Genomic DNA, 24,729 nt, shown 5'->3' with positions numbered 1-24,729 from the left:
AAAAATAAGTTTTTTTTATTCAACATAATTAACTGATAAACATAATAAACTGATTATAGCGACCCTCCATCTTTTCGATACCATTTTTGTAGTACAGATCTGGAAAATACGGTGGATGAGGAAGCAATTCGAAGCTCAATTCATGGATTTTTGCCATCGTTTTCAGTGACTTGTGACACGGTGCATTGTCGGCGATTTCGTCCTTCAATCGGTCCAATAACACTATGTTGTAGTAGCTGTTGATGGTCCTTCATTTTTCAAGGTAGTCGATGAAAATTATTCCATGCGCATCTCAAAATACAGACGCTGGCAGCTGACTCTCGATTAGACTTCGGAGTGAAATGATGGAACCATGTTTCATACTTTGTCACATATCGCCGCAAAAAATCAAACACTGCTCCGAAACATCAACTCGTCGTTGTTTTTGGTCAAAGGGAGCTTGCGCGGCACCCACTTCGCACAGACCTTTCTCATCCCCAAATATTCGTGAATGATATGATGTACTCGTTCAGTTGACATCTTTATAGTGTCTGCTATTTCATTCAGTTTCAATTTATGGTCGTTCAATATCATTTTGTGGATTTTTTAAATATTTTCGTCGGTAACAAGCTCTTTTGAGCGTCCAGTACGTTCACCATCTTCGGTGCTAATTTCACCACGTCTAAACTTAGCATACCAATCCTTGATGGTTGATTTTCCTGGGGCGATATCGGGAAACTAGGTATCATATCAAGTTTTGCTTCAACTGTATTTTTCCCTTCAAAAGCAATATTTTATCAACACGCGAAGTTCTTTTTATCCATTTATTTTCACAATAACAAAATTTGCTTCATTTAAAATTCTATAATTCACATACTAATGATCCGACAGCTATCAAATTTTTACACGCATCTTTTGAGGGTTAGGGCTAACTAAAAAACAATGGATTTAATTTTAGTAGTGCCATCTATGTGTCAGGCCGGGGAGTTTTCAAATATCTGTTAATAAGTGTAATAATAAAAAATAAAAAATTTGTACACATAATAGTTTCTCATACCATATATTATGTTATATCTGAAGCTAAAGTCCAGACGCCTTCTATTTGATTGAATTAATAATTTTCGATGACTAATATAACGATGGACCTGAAGAAAAAAGATTGGAATCAATTCTATTACATTATTTTAACTCTCAATTAGGCGAATTCGATTCTTAACGGGGTTCGTTGTCAATAAATGGAATTATACGGTCCGAAACGGGATCGAGACGGAGAAGCATCAGGTGTAAAGCGACGGCAAGATTTATAAAGGGGGCGCAAGGGGCGAACCGAAAATGGCGAATGATTGATGGCTGCCTGCGTCGCGGCCCGTTGCCGTAATTCCGATGGCGGCAACTGCGAGCTAAATTATTAAAAACGTTTTTCATTAATTATCGCGAAAATTTGTAATTCGATTAGGCGCCCGACTAAATCGACTTAAGCCTTTAATTGTTTCGGTAATGAATCGTCGATTTTGATAGATGAAAAAAAAAAAACTGGCCCGACGCCGATTCGATTTGCCCGAAGTTTTGATTAAAATTGACGTGATTAGATTTAGCATCTTGCATTTTGAGCAATAATCCAGCAAGATCACGATCTTTCGTTTGGTTATTTATGGCGAAGGGAATACTAAATTTGATAAACAAAAATACATTTAAGAGTTCGTTTTTTATTACTGAAATTAAGATTTTTTATTACTCTTAGTAGTTTAAAAAATTGCACAGTGGACAATCTCTTATCTCTTATATCACGGAGATCGAAGGCTTTTCTCTTTTGAATTCATTAGGATATTAAATTCAACAGGAATAAAATTAATTATAAAGAAGACAGATTGACATTTGATCTGTCAATCCTTTCATGCTTACTCGGCGCATGGCTTAGTGTAGTTAAGTCGCATTCGGGCAAGTGTATCGTACCTGGAGCTGTAAAATCACATAAGTTTGAAGGTGCTCAAACGCCCTTTACTATAAACTTTTCCAAGTAAGTAACATTTTCATTCAAGCTTTGAAAACACCCCTAGTTCATGCATTCCCCGCACATGGAGCACAGTTCAAGGAGTAAAGCTAACAACGTCGGGCTGAAATTGTGAATATGTACTGTACTGTAATTCACGGTGAACAGTCACTAAAGGCGGATTTAGTAGCTTAGTTTCTTAGGCGTAGACTTGGAATCCGGACTCACCAAAATTGGGGAATCATTAAAGAGGGTATCGTGGAAATTTGGGCAGAAGCCGTGCCATTCAGAAGATCTTCAAAGGCAAACTGGCTTACGAAAGTACAGACGATACTTATAGACAGTCTTACAATAACTATAAGATTTTCAGACGGAATTGCGACCACGTACATCCCTGTGACCGTTTATAGGAGGGTGGTTATATAGTGCTGGTTACGGCACTGAAAATGTGAATCTGAATCCCATCTGAATGGTGAATGAGCCACGCGCTTTAGCGGTTTAGCCTTAGACTGTATCACGTCGTACATTTAGCTTAACATGGCTTAACATTTGTTTTGGTGCCGTTAAGAGATGGCTATATTACACTTCCTAGCAGCACCCTATATGATCAATAAATTAAGATCTCAAAAATACAAGTTTAGAAGTTCTTTTTATCTAGGGATATTTTATTATTATTAAATTTTCAATAATAGCTGGCCGATGTTAACAAGCTGTGGCGTCCATATTGCTTTGGCGACTTCTAATTATTTGTTATTAAGTTATCCATGGCACCACCGTGGTAGTTCACTTGAAAGTGCATCATGTTTAACTGATATACCTTTATCATTAGTTTCTTGCATGCTAAGTTTTTTGCAATCTAGTCATTATTTCTTATAATAACACTAACACAAATATGCTTTGGTATTGAAAAGCCTAGTTGACTTCAACTCCTAAATTCGGGACACCTGTAATAAATAAAAACCAAAGGCAAAAGTTGAAAACCCATTGAAAGATTGGAATATATAAGTTAGGAGAAAGTACAAACACTAAAAGAATATTTGGAAGGGAATAGAAGACAAGTTGGGCATGCTAATTAATACTATCTGAAATAACGTGCTGAACCTGCTATATGCGCAGCAAGACCCTGTTGCTATGAATGTTCCATATGGGGTCAATATGAACGACCCTCCTAGACCAATCTGTAACATATTTCACTTACATTAGAATTTACATAGTATATCCACTTCTCAGCGCCAGTCACGATAGATTACAAAAACTCTTCTTTTTGCTTGGCAAGAAATTAAATTGCCATGTTCAAACAGCTCGAAAGGTCATTCTCAGTCATTTTGTGTAGTAAATTTGACGAATTAAATTAGCTCACTAAATTTTTTTTGGGAATCTGATTTGATGTTCACCCGATAAGTCATGCAATTTATTGTCCTCGAATATTTTTATCCTCCAGGTCGTTCATTGTCATTACCACTTTTAACTCAATGAATACAAAACTGACAAGTGTGATATGATGACAAGTGCGAGCAGCATAAATTTCGGGAATTGCTTAACGGGCGTTAGAATTGTAATGTCGATAATGCATTTTTGTACGTTCCATGATTAGCACCTGTATACACTAAGTAACTCAATAATGCACAATAGAAAAGTGCTACTTTCATTATGTTGCGTTGAATCCCATTTTCACAAATATATCACTGATTAAAATACCACATTAATTTGCTTGTAACGACCCAAATTTTGATCAGAAAATACACCTCAAACTTGAAGCGCATATATTGAATTATGCTATCCCATACAGGATTTATCAAACAAAACTTTATCCAAAATGTACTGTTTAGTATGAGTTTCAGAGTAGCGCTGTCATTGCTCCGTACTTAACGATATGAAGATAATTGGTATATTTCAGTTTCTTCTTTCTCTTGTGCGATTGGAACTCTACTAGACATTTTCTAATTCAATATTCTAAAGCTGCAAGTTAATATACAAACTAATCCTACTATATCTATGACCCATTAGATCTCTCTGATAAGCTCCAGCGAAAAAAAAGTTCGTGAATATTCTATTACTTGGGATTAGTAATACAGGAAAAGCAAGGGACATCTAGTGCTGAAGTAATACACCATCACCGGCCAAGCTGCTGGAGTGCATATTTAAGATGGTGCGTGTAAACATGAGAAACAGTTAGAATCAAAGATGAAGTTATTCAGTCTTTCGTACGTTTATTTTACGAATTCTTCTATAAGACAAGTTTGTTAAGATAAGTTCCAGATCATTTTTCGTTTAAGATGCAACAATCAGTGCATTATTGAGAAACATATCCAGGACATAAATTTTAATGGTTTGGAAATATTTCGGCAACAAATTCCTGATAGTCTTCCCTGGAAAAATAGGTCTTTCGACTAGAAGACGCAGCGAGCAGTTCCCAAACATCTACATGAAGATTATGAAAAGCGATTTAAAAAACTAACATTGTCCGAGGACGATTTCTGATGCTATCAATGGCTAACTGTGGCGAATTAATTAAGAACACTCTTGCGGCACCAAAAGCCACAAATTGGTTAAGGAGGACACTCTCATCGAAAATTGGATATGGATTGACGATGATAATAAGATTAATAGATATAAAACAATAAATTACAACATTTAACGTTTATATTACTACAATATAGCTATTCCCAGTCCAAAAAATCAATCAAACACGACAGTCGTCCTAATTACTGAATGTATTAAAACATACATCGAAAAATAACGAGGCAAAAATAATGTCTACATTTCTGTTTCAGATAATGTGAAGATGTGAGCAATAAAAACGAAATTAACAAAGTTAAAAAAAGAAAAATTAATTTTAATTCTACTTAAATGTTCGGAATAACAGCTGTTGAAATATCGATTATAATTAAACTGTCATGTTTGGGCATTTAAAAAAGAAAATATTTCGCAATCGTTCTCCACTTTGTTCCTTTTATATTTCTTTATGTAAACCTTATATAGGATATAGGCGTCAAAGCACAAAAGGGTCCCAAATCACAGGCAAAAACCCAATATAATCCTTTATCTGGATAATCTTCTTTCCTATATAGGCCATCAGATGAGATTATAAGAACGTAGGTCCTTTAAATGGGACAAACCGACTGTTACTTGAAAAAATATTTAAATTTTATAAAACAATCATTTCTTTTATATTATATTATTCAATACGATTGGGGAAATGAAGGAACAGATTCATATTATAATTGTAAAAATAAAACTTCGATATGGTTATAACAATGATCCTATGATTTAGGGATCCTATCACGTAATCGATTTCCGAAAAGCCTACAAAATAGTCCTTTAAAGCAGCTAACGTTTGTAGCATTAGAGGGTAAACGCCACTGCATTTGTGTTGCCGCAGATGCCTTATCCTGCAGGAAGTTTAATTTTCTGTAAATAATTTTTCGCGAATTCTTGCATCTAACAATAATTTATTTTTTAGGAGATTTTAGGTAATCAAATAAAAATGCTTTTGCTACCCAAAAAAAAATGGCAATCCTTGTATTGATTACTTTTCTCTTGATCTCCATAAGAAGTGTCTCCTACCTCAAAAGGTATTGAGCGGAAGATCGTACGACTATTGCGTCACCAAAGATATAAGCAGATGGTAGATTTACAGCGATATGAGTAACATAGGTATGAGTACAATATCTCTCAATTGTTGTTGGAATTGGTTTTGTGAAGTTTGGAAAGCTTCTCCAAGCTTCGGTCATGATCATTTTCGCACATTATAGTTACACCTGATCCACTTTTTGTCATACACAATCACTAATTTGAAATGTGGTTCAATTCTGTTTCGTTTCGGCTGCTGTTCACAAATGAAAGTTACCATTAAATATTTCTCTGTTATTTCACGAAGAATCCAAATTTCGAGCTTTTTTTTAATGCCCAGTCTTATATAAATGGTTTTAAACTGAATATTTCCTTATAAAACTTACGGAACATAAACTAACGAGCGAACCAACTGTAACGTTCGTTTAAATGTTAATTGCTATAATGCACCTTAAACACCAACAAATATTCGAGGAGCCTGCAATGAAGTTTTCTTTTTCAGAAGTTAAAAAGAAAATATGAGGGAAATAGCATTCTGGAATATCAATTTTCAAATAGCAATAACTCACCGTCACCCTTAGATTTGGAATCATCTATGATCTGTTAGTTCTTTAGGTGCCAAAGCAGCTATAGTATGAAATATTTGAATAATTATAATTAGAGATATGCGCCTTTAAATTTATCGTTGACAAAAATTCTAATATAATTTAACAGAATCTACAGAGGATAGATAAAATAATATGCAATATAGTAGTACCCTGTAAATAATGCAATGCGTATATATTGCTCGGTATTATACGGTTTGTTCTGCGACAGTTATAACAAGTTATCGGTCAAATGTGTGATGTCTCGGATGCTGTTTAATGTTTCAAGAGTGATAGCATTTATGATAAAGCATACATGATACATAAACAAAACATGATAAAACATTATCGACCAAGAGAAATAGTGGACGAAATCGAAAATTAAGTGGTAAAGACCGCCGAGCATTAATACTCATGGAAGCGCTGAAACTGCGAAAGCCTTTAGAACTTTATTACTGAGGGATAGTCTGATAAATCATCGGTTACTTTGTCACACGCGACCATCTTTATATCAGGAGAACTACAAAAGAAGACTGCTTTCCACATTTAAGTCCTCCATATTTCGTTATGATTTGGGTAACAGTATCGTTGTATTCAGCTGGTTGTCTCATTCATATCACTGGCCCTACTTAGTCTACTGACCCCTGGCTAGCATATTGCTGCCAAACACTGCCATATGCTAAAATGATAATGCGTTCATTCGCACAACTAAAATTGTTTAGTTTTAGTTTGGGTAGTAGCAGAATCCCATGAAGCATCTTGCTTGGTCCGGAAAATCCCCAGAATTCAACATTATTGAGCCCTTATAGGTAGTTTTAGAGAAAACATTAAGCTGTATTCCCTCTCCTACATCATTGAAACAATTAGCGCATGTAGTGGTACAAGACCAGGACAATATTCGATTGGAATTTATTTAGACTCTACGAACATTCTCGATCAGTAACTGCAGCTGCTTTAAAAGCAAAACCAAAGAGTAGCTCAAAACCTTATTGATAAATAAACATGCATACAAACGTAGGTATTTCAAAATGGAACATTAGGCCACCGCAAGACCCTAAAAGTTGATGAAAAGGTAAAAGTTAAAATAACATTTGATTAGGCTTTGTATATCATAATAGAAAATCAATTAGAAATCCAACAAAATGATCAACATCTTGCCGGCAAAGGCAGTAATGAAGGCAGGAATGGCTTGCATAATATAAATTACATTTTGAAGATACCATGTTAAAGAATATTTCAAATCATTACTTGGTAAATATAAATGAAATGTTTATATGTGTTTTATATAAATCAATCTTTTGGTCATAGGCCTGAAAAAAGTTACACAATGGTTCAGATGTCTGAACAATACGGCCCTAGAGGCATAACATTTTCTTCCCTATCACTGCATATTCAATAAAATCGAAATGTTATGGGATGTGACAAAGAATAACTACAATAGACATGCAGGTCTAGAAAAATATACAAGCAAGAACTGTTAGGATATATGGAAAGCATGGTTTACAGAAACACATACACAGAAGACTAATTTGACAAATGACGGAATTGTGGACTAGATTTAATAAACAGTAATTGACTTAAATAGTAGCTTAGAATGTGACAATAAGTGAGTGGAACTTTCTGGATATGGGATTCGTATCCAATGCTGACAATACCAAGACAAGAGTGGAAACAAATGAAGGTGAGTATATAATTAATATAGAATAACTCTAGTAAATCATATTATAGAATGTTAAAGATTTATTTACATAGATATGAGTGTAATTGTTGAAAATATGTATGAGAATTTGGTTATAATGTACGAGAGGTGAATGCATACTGCAACTGTTTCGCAGATAAGGCAAATGTATTAACGAGAATGCAGTGATTACATCTAATTTTCTCTAGAAACAAGCACGCAGGTAGTAACAGAAGATATTGAGATGATAATTTATCATATGGAATAACAGAATGATTTAACAATAAAACACAGAAGCTAAGGAAACAAGAATTAAGAGTAAAAAGGTAAATATGTTTTCTAATGAAAATAAAGTACATTACGTAGATGTGCGATTTTAATTGGGCTGATTAAGCCTCCGAGGGATAGCAAAAGTAGTTTAGAAAAGAGAGAAAATATAATAAAATAACTCTTGTTTCAATTATATATGAGCATTTTGTTATAATGTACGAGGAGAGAAAGAATACTAACGGTTTTGCAGATAGACATTAAAGATAATACAGTATTACATCTAATTTTCTCTAGAAACAAGTACGCAGGTAGTAACAGAAGATATTGAGGTGATAATTTATCATATGGTATAACAGAATGATTTGACAATAAAACACAGAAGCTAAGGAAACAAGAATTAAGCGTAAAAAGGTACAAATGTTCTCTAATGAAAATAAAGTACATTACGTATATGTGCGATTTTAATTGGGCTGATTAAGCCTCCGAGGGATAGCAAAAGTAGTTTAGAAAAGAGAGAAAATATAATAAAATAACTCTTGTTTCAAATATATATGCTATTTTGCTATTTCTTGCTTGCTAAGTTCACTGCTATTTTGGATAGACTATAAGATTTATTTGGAACAGAATGTTTAAAAATAACGTTCTAAACCCTTTATTTATAAATTAAGAACCCCTCCATAGTAAATTAATCGACAAAATCATTAAGTAATAAGAAAAACGCTTTAATGGCCCCATTACAAATTAAGCCGTCATCATCGGCGTCAGGTTAATACAAACGAGGCCGCTTTGACATGTCCTTTGCCTTCCGGCCCCGTTCAATTACGTTTACTGTTGTTAATTAATAAATCCCGTTCGAAATTAACGCCGGTTTGTGAAAATATCGCGAAAGAATCTCACGCCGTTACTTGAAAAGGATTATTCGCTTTCGTGTCGGATAAACGACGAGCGAAATTTAATAGGCAACGGCAACTCGCCCAGTGTAAGCGTAGCAATTGAAAAAAAATGTTTACCGAGATTTTTCTTGCCGCGGGAGGACGCTTTAAGGAGACGGTTCCCTCTTTTCATTATTTTTTCTCATCCCTTGAGAAATAATCGCTTATTTTAAATTTTAAGCGGCAGAACTTTTTCCTGGCACACGGGCTGGCATAAGATGATTTATTATAAATGCTTCGTTTTCGAATTAATTATACAAGATTGGTTACAGAATTATAAAACTATATATGTAGTGAATTCAGTAAAACAGTGAACTAACAAAATTCTAATCTATATAACATAATTAAAAAAAAAACTGTTATCAAATATAGTTTATTTTAACGTTATAGTACATCTTATGCATATATTATCGAAGGACTTAAACCATAATTAATTATACAGCCATAATAGTTTGTAGGTTAGGGTTATCTTTTATTATATTTACATTAAACTCTTTTCCACGCCATATATGAGTTATAGGCACGTTTTTTATGTAGTGGTATGCCCTGGAGGCCTAATCCACGTAATTAACAATTGTATATCCAAGTAATGTATTTTAATTTCATTAGAGAGCATATTTACATTTTACGTTTAGTTCTTGTTTCCTTCTGTACATAGTTACTTGAAAAGTCATTTTGATATCACTGTGTTTCTCCTTAGCTTCTTGTTTACTACCTGTATACATCTTTCTTGATAAAACTAAATTTAACCACTGCATTACCCCTAATGCTTTTAATATATCTCTAAAAAAGTAGTATTCTTTCCTCCTTCCTAGATTTTAAATAGATGCTCATGTATATTCTGAAGAATTACAGACATATCTATACTCATAAATCCTTTACACTCTACAATACCTACAGTTATGAAATATTAATAAATATTAATTGTATAATCACTTATAGTTGTTTCCGCTCTTCTCGCCATGTCTTGGTATTTGTAGGTATTGAATCATAAACCCACATTTAGAAAGTTTCATTCAATCACTGTCACTTCCGGAATCGCTAGTCAAGTGAATATCTAAGTTGTTGATTTCCAATAAATCGGGCACTTTTGATCAATTCCACCATTTATTCTTCAAAGTGTCTGATTGAGTTCATCTAAATCGAAAGTGTTATTATAGACAATGCTTCTTTCCTCATATCCAGATAGTTCTTGCTTGTATATTCTTCTCGACCTGAATGCCTATTGTAATAATCCTTGTCATGTCCTATATAGGAAGGAAGACGTAATACTCTATGGCCATATTGTTCAGCAATCTGATCCGTATTTTTTATCAGGATTATTTCTAAAAAAGTAAACTACATAACATAAACACACTTGCAGATTTCATTTATATTTACTGATTAACAATTTGAAATAGTTCACTCTTTAGCATGGTTCCTTCAAAATTTATTTTACGTATCGCAAGCCATTCCTCAATTGCAGCCTAAGTCAATGCACTTGTTGGAATCTTTTCCACCGGTGTACTATAGTGTGATGCACTGTCTATAATCTATGGTCATACTGTTCAGCAATATGATCCGTATCTTTTATCAGGCCTATTTCTTAAAAAGTAAACTACATAAACACACTTGAATATTTCATTTATATTTACTGAGTAATAATTTGAAATAGTTCACTCTTTAGCATGGTTCTTTCAAAATTTATTTTACGTATCGCAAGCCATTCCTTAATAGCAGCCTATGTCAATACACTTGTTGGAATCTTTTCCACCGGTATACTATAGTGTGATGCATTATCTATACTCTATGGCCATATTGTTCAGCAATCTGATCTGTATCTTTTATCAGGCCTATTTCTAAAAAAGTAAACTACATAAACACACTTGAATATTTCATTTATATTTACTGAGTAACAATTTGAAATAGTTCACTCTTTAGCATGGTTCCTTCAAAATTTATTTTACGTATCGCAAGCCATTCCTTAATAGCAGCCTATGTTAATGCACTTGTTGGAATCTTTTCCACCGGTGTACTATGGTGTGATACATTGTCTATAACAATAACTGATGATCTCATTCTTTTTCGACGTAATTTATTAGACACGCTCTAACTCTCTAATGGCTTCTGTATTTTCAACCAGAGTAATAATAAGCACAGATTTGTTATTTATCAAAACAAGCTAAGCTTTAATATAAGGTTTACCGGCTTATAACCTATAGTAACTAATATTTTGAAGAATTTTGCAGACGTTTGAGAACCGGACGATTTTGGTACACTGTTTGGTTAAATGTTCGAACGTATCAGACAGAACTGTTTATCTTTTTAACTAGAACAAAACAAGAAGAAAAATAGTGTCTGATTCTAAAACGAATTTAGAAATCGCGAGAGGCAAAATATTAAATACCTTGATGACGTGAGTTTACTGTTATTTAGAATAAACTATATAGTCTACCCAATAAAATAGCTAATGCACGTCATCAAAATTTATGACGTTACGACGTCGCAATGTTGCCGCATTAACTTCAAATTTTGATTTAGAGCTTTTGCTACTTTTAATGTTGTTTTAACTAAGAGTTTTGAACACTATATGTTTTGGAGAATTTTGTAGATATTTGACAACAGGCTTAATCGGTACCAACACAAATCGAATTTTATACATTGTTTCGGTTACATGTTCAGACGCATCACATAATTGTGTCTGTGTCTTTTTAACAATGCGTAAAATAAAAAGGAAAAATCCGCTCCGAGTTTAAAACGAATTTTATATTTTTATAAGCTGCATTTGGCAGTATATTCGACGTCATCTATGACGAGCGTTGGCTGTTTTATTGGATGTTGGATGTACTATATTAGGTAGCTCTAAAAGAAGTTTAAAACCAACATATTCATAATATTTAGGGTTAGAAAAATCTGAAAAAAATATCGGTGGGAGCTTTGGCAGATAATGTACTGAATACAACTGATAGTCCAGGCCACATGCAAAGATCTCTAAACATAGAATACAGTACTAAAAGAATATGAAATGATACCGAACAAAAGTAAAATGAAGGTTATTTTGTTTCCTATCCCAAAAAATGGAACGAATCTCTACTCGGGGCATCAGAACCAACGCGAAAGGTAATAAATGTCCAAGTTAAAAAACTATATTCCCTAAAATATATGGGAATAGAAATCGAAAGTAATGGAAGCCATAAAGAGATCTAAAACAAAATCAAAACAGCAGAAGTAATATAGGACTAAAAGATCGACTAACGAACGTACTAAGTGAACATGGGATGAAGGTATTTGTGAGAATACTTCTGACAAGAGGGAGAACCCCGATTGAGGGAAGAACATGGTAAAGCAAGAAAAATAGGAACGAATCTCTACTCAAGACATCAGAACAGACTCCAAATATAATATACCTACGCCATCTAGGGCTTCAAAAGGTGCTTTTAATTTCGAACCAATAATATATCGATTTTAGCATTACATCTTTTCTTCGTCAGCTTGGTAGCCACGGTTGTTAAGGTACTCCTGCAGCCGAGATAGTTCGAGGGTTCGAATACTACTGGGATATGATTGCAAATATATGTTTGCGATTATAATTGTGATTGCCCATATAAAAAATTGTGAAATCTGAAATGAAATATTATCCTAATCACATCTTGTAGAAAACTTTCAGATATAGCATTACAACAATGCACCATCTCACAAACTTTATCATTGTAAACAATATATCAGATTAAAATAGTGAGCAACTACATTTTCTACCTGGTATGACTCCGTTCGGCAATTTTCTCTATTATAAGCTTTAGTAGCTACTTAAAAATACACACTTTCAATCGGTATGATAAAGAATCTGCAAGTCAGTTCCGATGACGAAATGATTAAGTTATAGACGACATAATTGCTTTATATAAATAATCAACATTTAACAAATAGACAAAGCAGAACTACAAATAGAGTATAAAAATTTGGAAAAAATAAAAATGTCGGTATGTGCTTTTGCATATAATGTTATAATAACAACTCATAGGTCAGAATACCTACAAAAATTTTTAAACAGATGGGCATGATACTAGAAGTTAACGTGTTATAAACAAAAGTTTTGATGATGGAACAGCCAAAAGTAATAAATATCCAAATCGAGAGTGAAAAAAGTGAATTGAATAATTCATATATCAGGGTATATAAATCGAGAGAAATATGAACCTGGAGAATATGACTACAATATTTGGAAAAACGTGTATTGAGCTAGATAACCTCAACATTAATGTGCCGATGGAGTGTGTGTTCATGTCCTTGGGCATATATCTTTCTAATATTGTCGACCGTTTCCACCTTTAGCTACCATGGAGCATCAACAGTACCTCACAATTCCTTGTTTTGACTTGTTTTACTAACAGGACTAAATGTGCCCAATAACCAGTACATTTTTATGTACTTCAGATTTACTTCTTCACATTTTTTCATGTGGCTTCCACCTGAGTTTAGCATCAAAGGTCATGTTAAGATATCTGGCTATTTTTCCATACGGAACTACTTGTTATTGTATATATACTGGCTTATGGCTGATTCTTTTGTTAGTGAAATCTATATACACTGATTTATTTTGATTCGTTTTGATACAGGATCTGAAGCAAAGAAGAGATCTCAATATAAAATAATTTAAAGAATTCGCAGCAGAGAAAGCAGACAACTCAGTTGGTGGGAACACTTATAGCGCAAGGGAAGCAAGGGCGCAGAAAATAAAAATCGGAGTAAGAAGCAAGAAGATCGATCAGAGACAGAAAAAAATAGATGGTATTTATACATGGAAAGAGACAACAATGATGACACAAATTTTTGACAATATGTATAAGTATATTGTTTTTAACTTTTTGTATTAGACATATCGTTTTTAAAATTATTATTACATCATAACTATTACTCAAAAAACCAGCGTAAAAGAACTATTTCTAGCATCACATCTTAAACTATAAAATACTGTAAAACTTAATCTAAATAAAGGTACCTATTATATCTTTGGAAGGTAACAGAATAACAAAACATTGCACATGAGCGGGAAGCTTTTGTGGTTTTTAAAATGATCTAAATTAATTGTTAAATTTCAATTTTCCTTTAACAGCAACCAAAAATATTCACACATAAATAACCTTGGACTAGACGGAGCTCTAGACGGGCCAACGGGACGTCGAAAGACTGATCTATCTGGATATTGGCAGGACGCCAACCGTTCTGCACACACGGACTAAGTAAAAATTCTGTAGCGCCAATTTAGAGACAACATTATTGGAGCTTATCCACACTTAAGCGATAAATTAACCGCCAAGAAGACAAAACTTCGGCCGGGTTATTTATTATCCTATTTGCTTCGAAAAATTACAGTTCCATATTAAGCCGGGCTGGCGTTTATGCCGCGTGGGTCGGGTTTCGCTTTTTCGGCAGCCTAGCAGCTTCATCGTTTTAGATATGCAAATTGGAATTTTCGAGAAATTAAAGAAGGATCTTCTTAACGCTGTTGCATAATTAGCTTTTGATGGTGCCAGTGTAATCTTAGCTTCATTAATAAACAGATATTTAATTTAATAAAACGGCAAACTTTAACGAAGAATATTACATATTTGAGGAATTTGACCGTGGATGTGGCACAGCGATTTTACGTTAATACTCCAATAATATCTCTCTGATGATGTTATATTAAAAATATACAACTGAAAGAAATTAAAATGGATTATTTAAATTGCTAATACTGCAATATATGTCATATAATATAACTCAGACAATCCAGATCAAAAATAGATATCGCTGGTCTGTTCTTATCTTGAGTGTCGATTTGTATCGCCGTTCAACCAGTCGCCTATTGTTTCCTTGAGTAAATCATTTCATTTCACATAATATAACTGGCGCAATCGGTAGGATTCCGGGGAGATCATAAGGCTATTTTAAATTGATTAATTTAATCGGAATGAAATTAATTATCAAGAAAAGAAAGGTTGACGTTGAATTGGTAATCGTCCCGCAATTAGCCGATGTATTTCCGTGCGGTTGCAAGTGGAGTTCGAGCAAATGTATCGCAGCTGAAGCTGTAAGGTCACAAAAGGTAGATTGATGATGCTCAACTACACCGAGCGAAAAACTATTCCAATTATTCGAAGCGTTTCTTGGGGTAGAGTGCCTTTCGCAGAATATGTAGAACAGGCAGACGAAGGTACAATCGATGCTCAGAAACTATGAGTTTTACAGACGGTACAACGACCATGTACATTCATGTGGCTGTTCTTTTGGAGGGAGGTTTTATATAATACGGTCCATACTATCCGACCAGATGGAAAACACATGTTTTCATCTGATCTACTTATCTACATGACTAGTGAATGAGTGAGAAAGTTACAATCAGTGTCAATTTCTATCGACGTTCAACCTGTCGCCTCTTGTTTTCTTGAATAAATCTGACTCTTAATAAATAAACTGTTTAAAACTCTTTCATGAAATACAACTTATATATGTTTAAATCCAGTTTTTGTTATTTAGAAATTGGTGGGCATTATACGTAAAAAGTATGTTAGAGATCCAGTGTAAAATATATATCTATAGGAATTAGATAAAATAATATGAATACTTGAGAGGTTTTGAGCGACCATTTATTTGTTAAACAGATGAAATTCGTCGAGGAATAGATTCGTAGACTATATGGTATAGTTTCCAATGGATTGTTGTCTCATTCTTGTTTTCTTCATCATTTGCCTATAATTTCAATGATTTTGTAGTTAGAAATCTACTCTAAATTCTATGCTTTAAAACCCTCCCTAATGGTTCGATTGAGGCCTGATGATTGTGCTGACTAGGGAAGATAAGTGATATTCTGATACTCTAAATCAAGACTGAAACTTTTTGGCTGTGTATGTGGGTTCATTATTATTTTGGAATATGACAGTTTTATGCAGTATTATGAATTCGCGGTAGTCCGGCCAGTGATGTGAATGATGATGTGTAATGAATGATGTGAATATCAATATATTGGCGCACAAAATATAAAGGAACCTCCCTCATGATCAACTGGAGGAAGTGCAGGCTTTTTTTGAGGTTCTCCATACATAAACCCAGTCCTTTGTGGGAAACAATGCAAACGATAACTCATTGGACCATACCACATACTTTAAATCCTCAAGTGTCCAGGTTTTGTGATTGTTACACCACTTCTCTTGCGTATTAAATTTGGATTCCGAAATGATTTTATGGAGCTACCGCTTTACTGTTTTTGTCGAAACAGTAATACTCAACTGATTGCTATGGTGCTATTGCTTTTTGTTATCACTTTGGCCAGGTCAGTTTTATACTCTTTGGCCAAAATCCTCATTAAGTTTCATTGGTTTCTATCAACAAACCTTGGGTTTCGCTTTCTATTGCCTTTTGTCGACGATGTCATATACCGATACTGTCGCTCATAAGACGTTAAATAAATCAGCTGATTTCTTTACAGATGCCTCGATTAATCGACAACCAACAATTTACTCTCTTTCGGAATCTAAGACATTTCACATATCACTGTTAGCTTGTTTTAACACTTAGATAGATGTTATATAGATATGTAGCGACCTTGAGGCAGGTCGAATTTTACATCGTGGAATAACGGTCTACAAAATACCCAAAAATATAATCCCAGATGTTGAACACGGGCGCGGTGTCAGCAGCGACAACTAGAACACGATAACGAATAGCTGGCAATTCCGAGACGTTTTTCTGGGATCTTATTGAAGGGTATTTGATCATTCACTTACCGACCATCGTTTGGTTTAAACGTGCCACCATCGACTGGTCTAGTCTTCAGGTAACACCTCTGCCATCCGTTTTATATATTTTTAATTTTCTACATTTCTTTATATTGCCGATAAATAAGGGTCACATAATGTAAACACCACTGTTTTATTTTGTTTTTACCTCCATTCATCGAGCCCATATCAAATTAACCCTAAAGATATATCTATAGAGCTGCGCATTATCGTACAAAATAATGCTTTAGTTCTATTAACGGATACACAGTTTCAATTAACAATTAATTTACTAAGATTAATTATTCTTTTAATGATTGCCTTATATTCTTAAACTTGTCTTTAAAAGAATTCAATGTAAAAAAATTTAAAAATTCAGAAACAATATGACTATAACATGCATGAAGTGTTTTGCATGAATAGAAGAATACTGTCTTCTTTTTAAAATTATGATTATTATTTTATAAAACAGGTAAAATTCTAAATTTCAAAATCTTACTTTCAAATGCCGATTTTCGTAAGATTATTGTTATTCTGAATGACTTCCTTATCTTGAAACTTTATTGTCAATATTACCACAAGTTTCATATTGCACAACGATATCTGTTATTAGGGACAATAGCAATGAAGCAAGCACAAGATCGTAACACGCAAGTAATAATATAAATAAGTAAACCCAGATATGGAGAATAAAACCCAAAAAGAGTAAATCAGCGATATTCAATTGACCTAAAAACCAACAATGCTAAGTATTCAAAACATTTAAAGGAAAATATAAAAAAGAAAATAAAACTAAAATTGCTGTATAATAACTGCTGTATGTGTTGTACAAAGAGATACTAAAACTTATATTAACCTGTGGAATTCAGTTATGAGGATGTTCTGCGATAAGTAATTTCGACATGATACAGATAATGAATGAAGTCCTTAAAGTATTCTGGATGCACCCAGATACTATAGAAACAATTACTTCCACCGAGATATTCGAATTCCGGCTATCGTGGAGGAAATTAAGAACTTCAGGAAATATTTTCCCATGTTAACACCGTAGTGGCGTAACTCTTCGACAACACTGAGCCATGACGCAGGCTCAAGAGAACCTAACCGTGTGACCTTATCTAACTGTATAATGAATCCACTAAATGATAAAACTACTAAAATGTGCTACAAACCGGCAGCGGCGCGTGGTTCAATACTTTGGAGGTGCACAACTGTAGGTAAAAAAATTGTATGTCATTTTATCAAAATTTCCATTTCGACACAGTGTCATATCCGCGAGCTACCAGAACACTGATTTCTTGTGCACAATGGTCAGCACAAACCTAGAATATGTTAGTCCACGACATCTCCTTATTTGGTGCATGCGCACTCTCCTGCATAGAACAAACCATAGAAAAGAATAAATTATAGTGTCTTCCTTTGCTGGTGGCATTACATTGTTTTAAAGTCGATCCGTACAGTAGATCAAGTCAAAACAACAACAAAATCTTGAATATTTGGATTTTGTGTTCCATTAGAAATTCTATAGTAATAATAATTAAATTGTTGTATTATTTTTGGTGGTTTAACATACATTGGTTTTAAAATAAGGAAGAACAAGGGTAAATGTAGAATGTAAGGATAAGTCTTTCAAAGTTATAAAATTCAAATAGCATCTATTTTATTTACAGTGGGAACGTTGGCTGCCAAATTTATAACACGACATCATTTTCAGTGACATCGAATAGGTATTAATACATAACAAATTTAATGATAACAAGAAGAGATGTTGATTTTGATGATGATTTTTGTTGTGTTGGAAGTAGTCAAGTAATTAATGAAGTATTTTATCAAGTATAGTAACAAAAATTGTAGTAACTGGTAATAATTAAACATTTTTTCAAACATAATATATTTTAGTAATGATTTGAATTATTGTATAGGTGAGATACAGCTAGAATTTGCTGAGGGTGAAAATCTAAGAATGTGAAATTTAGGGAAGAAGATAGTAGACTGCTTTTGGCTAAGATGTAAGAACACTGTACAGTGATAATATGAAATAATTAAATTTGCTAAAAATAGTAGACCTGGATCAAATAAACAAAATATAAAACTATCAACGACACCCTAATGATCTAATGATAAGGAAAATACAATGCATTATTATATAAGAGTATAAGTAAATAAATTATTATTTTAATAAAAGAATGATGTATTGACTGTTCATCATGTGAATGATCTTCTGCTTAAAAGTACGATAATTTATCCATTTTAGGCTTGTAAATGTACAATACGTTAATTGAAAGCTCGAGTTATTCAATTCATTGACAGGGTTTACGGATCAAGAATAGTAGCGATCGTAGTTGATCATATTTGGAGATTTTTAGGAGAATGTCACTACTTTCATATATAGTGGCGGTTTTTTTATTTGGTTATAACTATATTGGTGGGATTGACCAATCAGATCTGATATTCTCATGTGCAGTGACCAAAGATTCCCGCGACAGGCGCAGAGCAAAGCGAATGGCTAGATTTTACACGTTACGCATAATCAGTGTCTTGCGATTTGGGGATACGGAGTTTTGTTTACGAAATAATTGATGGGATTAAGAAGAAATTTGTAAAAGTTTTTGGTGTATTAATTTCGTCTATTCCTTTTATTTCTTTTGTTCTTTTCTTTTCAAAAATAGGCATTAAATTTGGAGGTGCACGTGCACATGTGCAATTATTGAGGAGCCGCCAATGCTACTAACTTTTATGTTATTAGAGATTAAATAAGACCAATGGATCTATCTAGAAAGAGATAAGTATCCAGTTTTAAGCCACCGTAGAGGGAGAGTGTAAGTTAGTCGGAAACGACTAGTAATAATATATTAATAAATTAAAGAGTTTTTAATTAGACAAGATTTTATAACATTCTATATAACTTTGATCCACAATTAGCACTTCCGTAAATCTTATTTCTATTAAATATTGCATTCCAGTTTGTAATTTATAATTGTTTAACTTAATAAGGTATTCTTAAAAGCTATGATAATGATATGTTTTGGAGTTCACTTACGACTAAGAATACTCATACACATTCTCATATATTTTTAAATGTAACATATTTGTCTAACGTCTGCTAAATCCCTTTGAGCTACAGATATTTAAAATATCTTCATTAAATTGTAATGAAAATAAAGTGTAGGGGTGTTGACCACCGAAGAAATATCGATAATTTGATATATCGATATTTTTGAAAACATTGATATATCGTTTTCGATATTTCTGAAAAAATATCGATATGTTGATATATCGGGGAAAAATATCGATAGTTTACAATAATTATATCGATATTTTTAAGAAAAAATAAAAATTGTCAAAAATTAGACTAAAAAATATATATATTTTAAATCTAACATATTTATCTAATGTCTGATAAATTCTTTTGAGCTACAGATATTTGACATATCCTCATTAAGTTATAATGAAAATAAAGTGTAGGGTTGTTGGCCACCGAAGAAATATCCATAATTCGATACATCGAGATTTTTCAAAATATCGATATATAGTTTTCGATATTTTTAAGAAATTATCGATATGTTGATATATCGCAGGAGAGAAAATATCGATGTATTATTTGTAACAAGTATAAAAATATCGATACTTCGCAATAAATATATCGATATTTTTAAGAAAAAATAAAAATAATCACTAATTAGCCTAAAAAATATATATTTTTTATAAACATTTTAAAAACTAGTGATATTTTTGATAGACTATTAAAATGAAGTACCAAAATTTAAACCCTTAAACTTAAATACCAATTCTAAAGGTTTATTAAAAATTACATTTAATTTATTTTGAAAAATATCGAAAAATATCGGCTAAAAATATATCGCCCAAAAATATCGATATATTTTTCAGAAAATATCGATATACCGATATACCGATATATCAATATTTTTTCTAATCTAAAATATACGAAACAAATGTGAACTAATCGTTGGTTTCTAAAATATTTTAGTACTCACAAGCTGTAATCTCAGATGATTTATAGAACGAAGGTTTACCTGTAACAAAAAATAAGAGTTATTTTTAATTTATAGATACATTACCTATTTTTGAATATAAATTATGGATAGTATGTATATTAAAAGGATTATATAGATAAATAGACCAATTTCAACTGATCCTTGATTTTCCCAACGCCCACTAGAGATGGCGTCCCTAATCCGAAACCTTCCAGTTCCGCTCAAAATTTTGCATGCCTTTTTTACCACCCTGTCTACTGTCTGGCGAACGTAACAAAAATATCCTTAAACCTTTCTATGACAATTTTCCAGAAACACCCACACGTCTACGAGAATTATACATGGAGGATTCTAGGAAAAGGTTGAGAAATTGGAATTAAGTAAAAAGGACAAATAACAATGAATATTATGGAAGTTGCCTACGTCCATCACTGGGCGTGTTTGGTGTTTGATGAGGTTGCATGTTATAAAACATAATAATTTTAGATATAAGAGGTCAATTGAAAAGTCCCCGGCTTACTATAGTGAAACACATATTTTTGACAAATTTAGTTTTTTTTATTCAACATAATTCCCTTCAAGGGTGATACACTGATTATAGCGATTAAAACTTTTCGATACCATTTTTGTAGTACGATTTCACCTTTGCTTCAAAATAGGCCTTAGTTTCAGCGATCATCTCTTCATTCGACGAAAATTTAATTCCAGCGAGCACTCTTTTGATATCTGAGAACAGGAAATAGTCGCTGGGATCCAAATCTAGAGAATACGGTGGATGAGGAATCAATTCGAAGCCCAATTCATAGATTTTTGACATCGTTGTCACTGACTTGTGACACGGTGTATTGTCTTGGTGCAGCAGCACATTGTTGTTCTTAAAATGCGGCCGTTTTTCGGCGATTTCGTTCTTCAAACAGTCCCATAACGTTATGTAATAGTCGCTGTTGATGATCCTTCCTTTTCCATGGTAGTCAATGAAAATTATTTCATGCGCATCCCAAAATACAGACGCCATAATCTTGCCAGCCGACTGTTGCGTTTTCACATGCTTTGAAGCGAGTTCATCTGGTGCAGTCCACTGGTATGACTGTCGATTAGACTTCGGAGTGAAATGATGGAGCCATGTTTCATCCATTGTCACATATCGACGCAAAAACTCGGGTTTATTACTCTTGATCATCTTCAAACACCGCTCCGAATCATAAACTCGTCGTTGTTTTTGGTCAAAAGTGAGCTTGCGCGGCACGCCCTTTGTACAGAGCTTTCTCATACCCAAATATTTGTGAATGATATGATGTACACGTTATGTTGATATCTTTAGTTTGTCTTCTATTTCATTCAATTTCTATTATATATTATTATATATATTCAATATATATTATTTTAACGAACTCAGTTGTAAGCCGGAAATCATTTTATCCAACACGAAAGGTAAAATGTATCAAGCAAAACAATCTTGCAAATGAAAAAGCATTTTCAAAATTGTATTAGCTGAAATAAAACGGAATAAGTGAATAGTAATATATACAGAAATAATACACGAGAAAATCAGAACTAAATACTTTTACTAAGTTCACAATATACAATTATATTAACTGCGCCTTAATTTCATATTAATATTTAATATCTGGAAGCAGTTAATTCATCAACGATAAGTTATGTTATGTAAAATATCTTTGAGGGTTTAACCTAGGTTCTCTTAAAGAAGTCTTGCAATTCCTAGTCTTAGATGTATTTCGGTTATTCTTTGCTATTGATATTAAAGGCACTACTTTTTATGGAAAAGTATCACTATAAGCTTCTAAAAGTGTCTGATGACTTGATAATATCGGTTCCGGCAGTAGATTTCTTCAAATTATACAACAAATGCTATGAATGGCGATTATGAAATTTGAAGCTTTCCGTAATTATAGTTTTTATACACGAGTAACTAAATAATATTAATTAATATTTGTAAATAAATAATATCCTCAATAAGTAAAACTAAATGATCGACTAATCTAAATTAAATAATGGGTAAATCGAGATGGTAAAAGATGGTAAGGTCAAAAAGATGCAGCAAACAATAGTAGTCTGAGATGCACATAGCCCCGACATTCGGTAAACTTCGTCAGTTTTCCACTGTTTACACACACAGTACAGTTTCCACTGTGCTTTTCCATATATATACATATATATATATATATATATATATATATATATATATATATATATATATATATATATATATATTAGGTGGTATTACTTAGATGCCGAGATATTAAGCTGCTTGGGGAATCAGGTATCCATCAAGTATAACTAGGATATAATTAAATCTTGGTCATTTCGGCGCAACGCAAAATTAACATGGACAAAATTGACAGTACATGTACAACCTTAGGTAGAAATATATCTTTTGCCAGGATAAGTGGGTTGCCGGCATATATTCCAAGATCGGTTTCTTTTGTTGTTGAGATATCTAGAGTGGCCCCAAGGCACTACCCTAGTGAACTACGGCCAAAATAGTTTTAAGTATTAATAAAGCCATTTCATGCGAGACTTTTTGGGAGAATTTCTTTCAGAAAGATATCTGTCTCCAGCAGGTGACAACAGTTTCTCGGTAGAAATTTGCGTATCATCTCCATTACTGGTGGTGCTGATAGTACCCCAAATATATGACGATAAAATAATACAAAATCCTAATTAAATAATATTAAAAATATGGTCGGTTACAAATCGGTTAGTTTCTCCTCGGGATCAGACAAAACCAACGAATTTCCACAAACGTATTTGTGGAACCGTTGAGATTCGCAATAATGTTTAGTATAGAAATTGTTTTCTTTCGTCGGATTTATTGTGATGTATGGAGATCCATTTGTCCTCCGTTTCGTTTTGATTACGTCCATTTATATCTTTTCTTTTCCGTTTTTTTTTCTCTTATTTCCGGTGATGAATCGGAGCTGTTTCACAACTAACAAAAATATTTAAAGCTTTTTCACAGGTAATAGGATAACGATAAGTAGCGAACGTATCTGACATTCCTTTTTCAGCAACACTTCCTTAATATATTACGAATGTGAATTAATCTTTATTGTGAAAAACTGTGTACATTATTGTTTTTTATTGTCCATCATTTCAAATATAATATAGTGTTCAATAAGTACATATATATAAATATATATATATATATATATATATATATATATATATATATATATATATATATACGTAAAGTATTTATATATATACATATATATATATATATATATATATATATATATATATATATATATATATATATATATTACGTTACGTGTAACTAACCTTTCATCAATATATACATTGTATATACAAACAATATATTAATCACATATAAATCAATCTATATACAAAATCAAACAGTATTCCGCATAACATGCTTTAAATCAATAAACTAGGAGATCCTCAGAAGTGATTCAAATTTTAGTTAATATTATTGATAAATTAGCCAGTAAACAATGATATTTTCATTAAAATTAGCCGCAATCTACTTCAAATGATGTGAATTCAGTTCATCGAAACAATTTAGAAGCAAACCTCCAATGCTAAAGCCGCTGATTGCTGAAAGAGTTGACTTACATTGGATCTTTACCCAAACTAATTACAGTAGCTATTATAAAAATTGTCCTTAGGTAATAAATACGGTTGGGGTTCAGATTTAAAAATTTCAGACAGAATGAAACAGAGTGTAGAGCTATACATGTTTTCCTTCCGAAATTTTCGGAGTTAACGACAAATATCACCATGTCCGGCCAAACGACGAAAAAGCTGATCATATTCATTAAAATATTGAAGTTGACCGACATGTTTAATAAACATCGAAGTCTCGAACTAGTTATATAAAAATGGATACCAAATTAAACTCGATTCCAAATCAACTAACGGTGAAAAATTTAATAGACTGAGAGTCCATTTGGGACTTAGAAAGGAATGATAAATTTTAACGGAAGAAAGAAGAAAAGAGAGAAATATCG

The 24,729-nt window shown here is 32.9% G+C and overlaps 1 protein-coding gene across 1 annotated transcript in view; it reads right to left on the bottom strand.

Moving 5' to 3' along the window:
- LOC143200049 (alpha-2B adrenergic receptor) overlaps positions 1 to 24,729 on the bottom strand; it is a 619,947-nt gene that overhangs the window by 480,688 nt on the left and 114,530 nt on the right. Inside the window, exon 2 of the mRNA XM_076410305.1 lies at positions 20,738 to 20,776. The gene's annotated coding sequence lies outside the window, so the exon portion shown is untranslated. The remainder of the gene's footprint in view (positions 1 to 20,737; positions 20,777 to 24,729) is intronic.

Source organism: Rhynchophorus ferrugineus, unplaced genomic scaffold (assembly GCF_030347505.1).
Source record: "Rhynchophorus ferrugineus isolate W39M unplaced genomic scaffold, kcgeb_rfMv2 rfM7, whole genome shotgun sequence".
Taxonomy (NCBI): Eukaryota; Metazoa; Arthropoda; class Insecta; order Coleoptera; family Curculionidae; genus Rhynchophorus; species Rhynchophorus ferrugineus.
Note: the sequence above shows the minus strand (reverse complement) of the source record. Positions and strands in the feature narration are given on the sequence as shown.